The 6000-nt window shown below is 48.4% G+C and overlaps 1 long non-coding RNA gene across 1 annotated transcript in view; it reads right to left on the reverse strand.

Annotated features, from left to right (window-relative positions):
• LOC119093850 (uncharacterized) overlaps positions 1–5996 on the reverse strand; it is a 31197-nt gene extending 25201 nt beyond the window's left edge. Inside the window, exon 1 of the long non-coding RNA XR_005093687.1 lies at positions 5953–5996. This is a non-coding gene — a long non-coding RNA (uncharacterized LOC119093850). The remainder of the gene's footprint in view (positions 1–5952) is intronic.
• Positions 5997–6000: the final 4 nt, after the last annotated feature.

Genomic DNA, 6000 nt, shown 5'->3' on the forward strand with positions numbered 1-6000 from the left:
TGTCCACTCGGAGGTCACCGCAGGATCACGGGCAATGTCCGGCCGCGGAGACCACCCGGCAAGCGGACCAGTCGGACCGCGGCGGCCACCAGGGAGCGGGGACCGCACCGACACGTCAACACGTCACCGAGGGCAGGCCGCAAACAGCAGCGGGACGGGAATGACAGCAGGCTGCTCATGACGTCAGGCTATGGGCAGCGTCAGATCGCAGGAGTGATACCAGGTCACGGAACACTGGGCCAGGGCAATCGGTTCGCACAGAGCGAAGCTCATGCAAAGCGTGCAAATGCCGTCGTGTCCTCGTCAAGGGCGGCTCAATCATAAGGCTTTGCTGCGTGTCTTGAACGCTCATTGGAGATCATTGATAGAGTACAGTAGCGTTATTTGGAGCAGTGTCGCCGTTTCCCATCTCGCCCGGTTCGAACAATTACAACGCCGGTTTCTCATGTGATTGGGTTAGAGTAGCCAGTCCCTGTGTTCCCCTCTAGATCATGAGTATCATCTCATTTAATTCAAAACAGTATCTATCACGGCATGGTTTACTCATTCTGGCGCCTTATTTATATGCAACGCATATTATCACAAGTTTGAATGCGCTAACCCGACCCTGACGTTACTGTACGGTCTGGCTACACCCACCCGGTGCTCTCGGCGTACAGTCCTTTTTCACGAGCCATTTGCAAGGGCCACTGTTACAAACATATTTGGCACACGTTTAACCGTTGCCTGCAATAGTTTTCTACATCATTCTAACTTGACTGACTGTTTGTAGCCAACAAAATCATTCCGATCTGATTTGTTTGGGTTGGTCGGCACTCGTGGAGCAGTCTTTTGATAACCGTTGTGTGTGAGCGTGTTAAGTGTATGTGTGAGCCAGTGTAATGTGCATGTGTGCGTGTGCGTGTGTGGTTAGCTTTTGTTACTGTCTGTGTGCGCGTCTCATGTATTTATTGTTTTTAAAACTGGACTGTCTTTGCAACTGGGCTTTTGCCTGTGGACTGCAGATGCCCTAGATATACTGATAAACAAACACAGGTAGTTACCTAAGCAGCTTTCTGAAGCTTCTGATTCAAAAAGTTCACTTTCTAAACCCACTTAGAAACACACCTACTTGCATAAAGTGCTAGCAAAAAAATTCGCTCATACGTTTACAAAAGGCAAAGGTCACAGCTGCCTCAAATTTGGCCACCACCTCATTCAAAGCAGTCGCCCCGTGCAGCGATACACCACTTCTTGCACCTGAGCCATGATTAGAACGCTCCCTAAAAGTCCCGTTCCTCACGTGTGTGAAACACCATATGTGCTGGATCTCCTACGCGATGTCAAACTACGATCCTGTAGCGTAAACTCTATCCTCGGAAAGAGGAAGAAGTTGCAAGGAGCAAAAGTCCGATCCGTCGAAAAGGGCCCGTGGGGAGCGGTGATATAGTTGGTGCGGCGCAGAAGCTTGCGCGTGTTGAACGTCCTGCGCGAAGGCGCGCTGCTACGTTATCTCACATACCCCGATATCTTTGACAGGCAAATCCGGACATCGTCATCATCGGTCCGACAATGCTCCACCATTTTTTCCCGCTGTTTTTCCGTGATGTTTTCCGCATGCCGCGGTGATAGCGTCCTTTCCTGTTCAAAGATGACGGTTAAAGACCTTTCCTCTTGGCACAGCGGCGGTGTTGAGACACCGTCCCGTCCCAAGGGGCCCCAGGTCCCGTTGATATCCGAGATCACCGGGCCGCGACATATCACAGCCTGGCCTTTCCACGACGCTGGGAGAAGGGGACCAACAAGCCCATAGGTTATGGTCCAGGGGTGGCCTCGCCCGGCCCATGAAGATCTCCGGATAACCACCCAGAGCAGCTTTCGCCGCTCACTTTAGCTGCCGCGACCGGTGCAAGGCGAGAGTGCGTGGCGCCGATGTGATGGTAATTACGGGTGACGGCCATGGGTGGCGGCCATACACATAGCATCCAAATAGCGGCACCAATTTTATAATAGGGAGCGGAGCCAAGACTCATGAGCATGTGCCTTCAATGTTTTCACGTGCTAACACAAAATGCTATAAAAACGCACCTAAGGTTTCGAGAGTAAGATACCACTTCTGGATATTGTTAATATATTTCATAGACTCTGTGCCGACAACCGACGAAACTGATACTGATGTAAATAGCTATAACAGTTTGCGCACAATAAGCAGGAGAGATCTCACATACTACAAATTGTCATATTTCAAACACATGGCTTTAAAAGCAGTCAGTCGAGCATTAAACTCTCTCTCTCTCTCTATCCCTCTCCTCTCTCTCTCTCTCTCTTTTCTCTCTCTCTATTTAAAAATACATAAATTTTGGAACGTGAATGTGTGCACTGGCGACATGGGTCGTTCCTACGCCTCCAAGACGCACTGGCGACATGGGTCGTTCCTACGCCTCCAAGACGCACTGCCGACGGTCCGCTGCTCGCGTGGTGCTTTATCCTGATGGACGAAAAGTGGTGTCGAAATTCGAAATCCGCAGTGTTAAGGTGATAACTATCTCCTGTTTCTGTATTAACAACAAATGTTACGCATAAACCACTGGCATGGCGGTCCTATTCAAATCAACACTATGCCAACCAATTCACAAAGAGACAGGCGGGCCCCGTTTTTCCTTTTCTCTTCTGCTTTTCTTTTCTTTTTAACCACATATTTAACCTAGCAGTCCATCAGACAAGGAACCCTATCAATGGAGCTGGGCAGATGATTTGACCGAACATTGAGCATTCGTGGGGGACTGTTCCCAACCATTCCAGCCGAGTCGACCAGGGCATGCGCGCTGCCCTCAGGCGGCGTGCCTGAGGAAGGGCTGCTGGGCCGCGGTCACCACGTGCATGCGTTGCCGCGTGACCGCCTCTGCGCACACGTCCCCCGCGTGGTCGTGTCGCAGCCGGCACGCCGTCGCGCCACCGCCACTTTCATTCGACCTCAGCTGCGCGGAGACGGGCAGAGGCCGCCAGAGGGACGTCAAATTACGTCACCCTCCTTCCCCGCGCGCCCCACTCGTTTCCTAATTGAGTTGATTAAGATAATTATTCCATGGACGATGATGGAGGCGGAGAACGGTTTGGCCGCCTTTTCAGCTGGAGATACCATCTTTAACAACAATGGACCACTTTTTGTAATGCAACCAAACTGGTGCTTATATCAGCTGACTGTGCAGTAAAAGCATGCTGCTCTAGATAGTAATTTGTGGCGGCGTTTGTCATGTCAGGGACTGACCAGAGGCGTATTGGAGGCATTAGGGATATATGCAACATTTACGCTTACCGTACTAAACCAGGCGCTCGCTCATGCCCGAGTGGGACCCCAGGATAACGGATCTGAGGAGAATGGCCGGCAGGAACGGCATAGCGAGTCCCGCTACCAGCGGAGGTCTCGAGGAGGTGTATGTTGAACATTATTCAGCATGCAGACAAGTGCCTGGTTCTGTAGATTTTGTCCCAGTCCAAGTTCCTGGCTCCTGGTTCCGGGGCCAAAAACAAATCAAGGAGCCTAGAGCCAAGCCGAAAGTCCAGGAAAACTAGGATACAGCACATTCAGCAGTCGAGGAAGAACGAAGGTCCAGTGGGACACAAAGCCCAGAGATCCAGCAAGAAACAAATCTTACCTGGAATCACACTTATGGTCTAGTAAAGCCGGGACACATTACTGAGCCAAAGGAACCAGCAACCGGCAGGATTTTAGCTGATGTTTTCCCAGGAACGTGTGTAAATCCATGCATTGCGCTCATATACCTGATTACATGCGTAAATGGTACAAAATCAATGCATGATATCCTTTATTTCAGACGACATATCTGTTCATTGGTAAACAAGTGTCAAATGCTGATATGGCCTTCACGGATGAGTCAATGAAAACCAAGAAGCAAGACCTGGTGTCTCGAGAGCGAACCGATAGGAACTAGGAACCAGAGTTCGGCAGCTGTGGAAAGATGAATGGAAACCAAGAGCTGGTGTATGAGGTTCACGAAAGGAGCCGTGAGAATCGGGTCCCGTATCGCAGACGAAGCAGTGGGATCCAGGAACAAGAAGCTGGTGCTTACGAAAGAGCCAGTGGGGGCCAAGACCCAGAGTTCCGTTTTCATTAAGGGGCAAGTGGGGCTAGGAACAGCATCGGAACCTCGTGAAGGTCTGTTAGCATGGTAGAGTAAAGCATAAAACGAACGAAATTGTCGAAAAGCCGGTTAAGAGTGAATAATGCACACTTTTTCCGCGTTCCCGCTCGTGATCACATCGATATAGTGCAACCATGAAGCATCTTTAAAACATATGGGCTTGACTATTCTGTAGGCTTTCATGATGTTTCGAACGGTCATTACATTTATAACGCGTATCCTTTTCCAACATGCTGCAATAATTATATTGCTTACGAAAGTCGGCAGATATGAAAGTTAAGGTTTCCCACCGCAAATGAAAGGCGTTATACGACAAAAATCAAAGCGGACGGTTCCGGCAAACACTCCCACAATGAACTCCATAAAAATGCGTCAAAATCATTGACATGGTTTTCACGATGCGGCTGGCTCTAAGTCACGGATTGACATGAAATGTAATAGCTACACACATAATAGAGAAGATTTCGAAGTTACGCACACAGATAATGATATTGCTTAAGCTTCACAATGAGACGTGGGCAATATGGGAAAAATGACAATATTGGCTTCCAAACCATGTTGGTCTGGTTTACAGTTCCCCGAAGGACAACAGTCTAACCAATAACGTCAGCGATTTCTTTCAACCACAACGTGCACTACATACCTTTTGTTGTAGTGCACGTTGCATGCACTACAGTCGATATTCCAATGCACTACAGTCGATATTCGAATTAAACCATGCGGAGTAGACTGATAACGATGACGCAGAGAGCAGGCTCTCAAGCCAAGGCATGATTGGGAAGTTGATCACACTGAATGTGTTACAACCCATTTGAGAACAAACGTATCACAACATTGTGCAAACGCGATATACCTCTGCTGTTCACACCATCTGCCTACCAGAAACTCATAGCCTTTAATCCATAGCATTGTCCTGCGCGCACCAAGACCATTTCATGACATTCGCAAGTAGTTCTAAGCTTGGTTGTCAAGTAATTTCCGATCTTCCTCCAATGACATTAATCATGAACTAGGTAGACATTTTATATTTACCATTATTAACAAGATTTTTATGATTCTTAACATGATTAACAACATTTCTTAAAAAGACATTTCAGATTTTACCATGATTAACAGATTTCATACATGGGGTTACTTATCTGACGCTTTGGCGCTGAGTTCTTGTAAGCTGTGAGCAAGAAGTGGGGTCTAACATTTGCGCCGCCACACTCAATACGTATTTACACGTCAAATTCGTTACAGACAATGCTAGTACGTACAGGCGCTACATGCAAGAAACCTCACAAAAAGTGGAATGTGTGTAAGGTGAAAAACATGACCCAGCGCTTCTTGCTAGCAAGCGAAGCAAGTTCAAAAGTTTCACAGCTATGGGACTGGCACCTGATGAAAGTCACATCAACACTAGGAGGATAATGAAATGAAAGGAAAACTACACCTGTAAATGAAGAAGAAGTATGTAGCGTCAGCGAATACACTTTTTAAACTGCTATCTGTAAGCCTGAGGGGGTCTCATTGGAGGGGAGAGGGGAGGGGGTGCGAGTGCTGGCTTTCTATAAACTAGACAGGGTTTTGCTCGTTTTAGTGATATTACGACCAGTTCTTGGTAATCTCAGTTCGACAACACTGGTGAACACAAATAATCGTGAGATTAGGGGAGCGATGTACCTTCAGGGAGAAGCAGTGCTTCATGCGTGTTTTCGAGCGCATTATTTTCCTGTGTAGTACCAAATCCCCCATCACACAATGTTTGCTGCACCACCAGCAGTGTCACAGGTCCATCCCCAACCACACACCTGCCGCTCCTGCTCACCAGGGTCAGCGCAGCGCCGTCTCGCCCGGACTGGTGTCAGCCGCTGCA

Source organism: Pollicipes pollicipes, unplaced genomic scaffold (assembly GCF_011947565.3).
Source record: "Pollicipes pollicipes isolate AB1234 unplaced genomic scaffold, Ppol_2.1 Scaffold_4002;HRSCAF=4701_pilon_pilon_pilon, whole genome shotgun sequence".
In the NCBI taxonomy this organism is placed as follows: domain Eukaryota; kingdom Metazoa; phylum Arthropoda; class Thecostraca; order Pollicipedomorpha; family Pollicipedidae; genus Pollicipes; species Pollicipes pollicipes.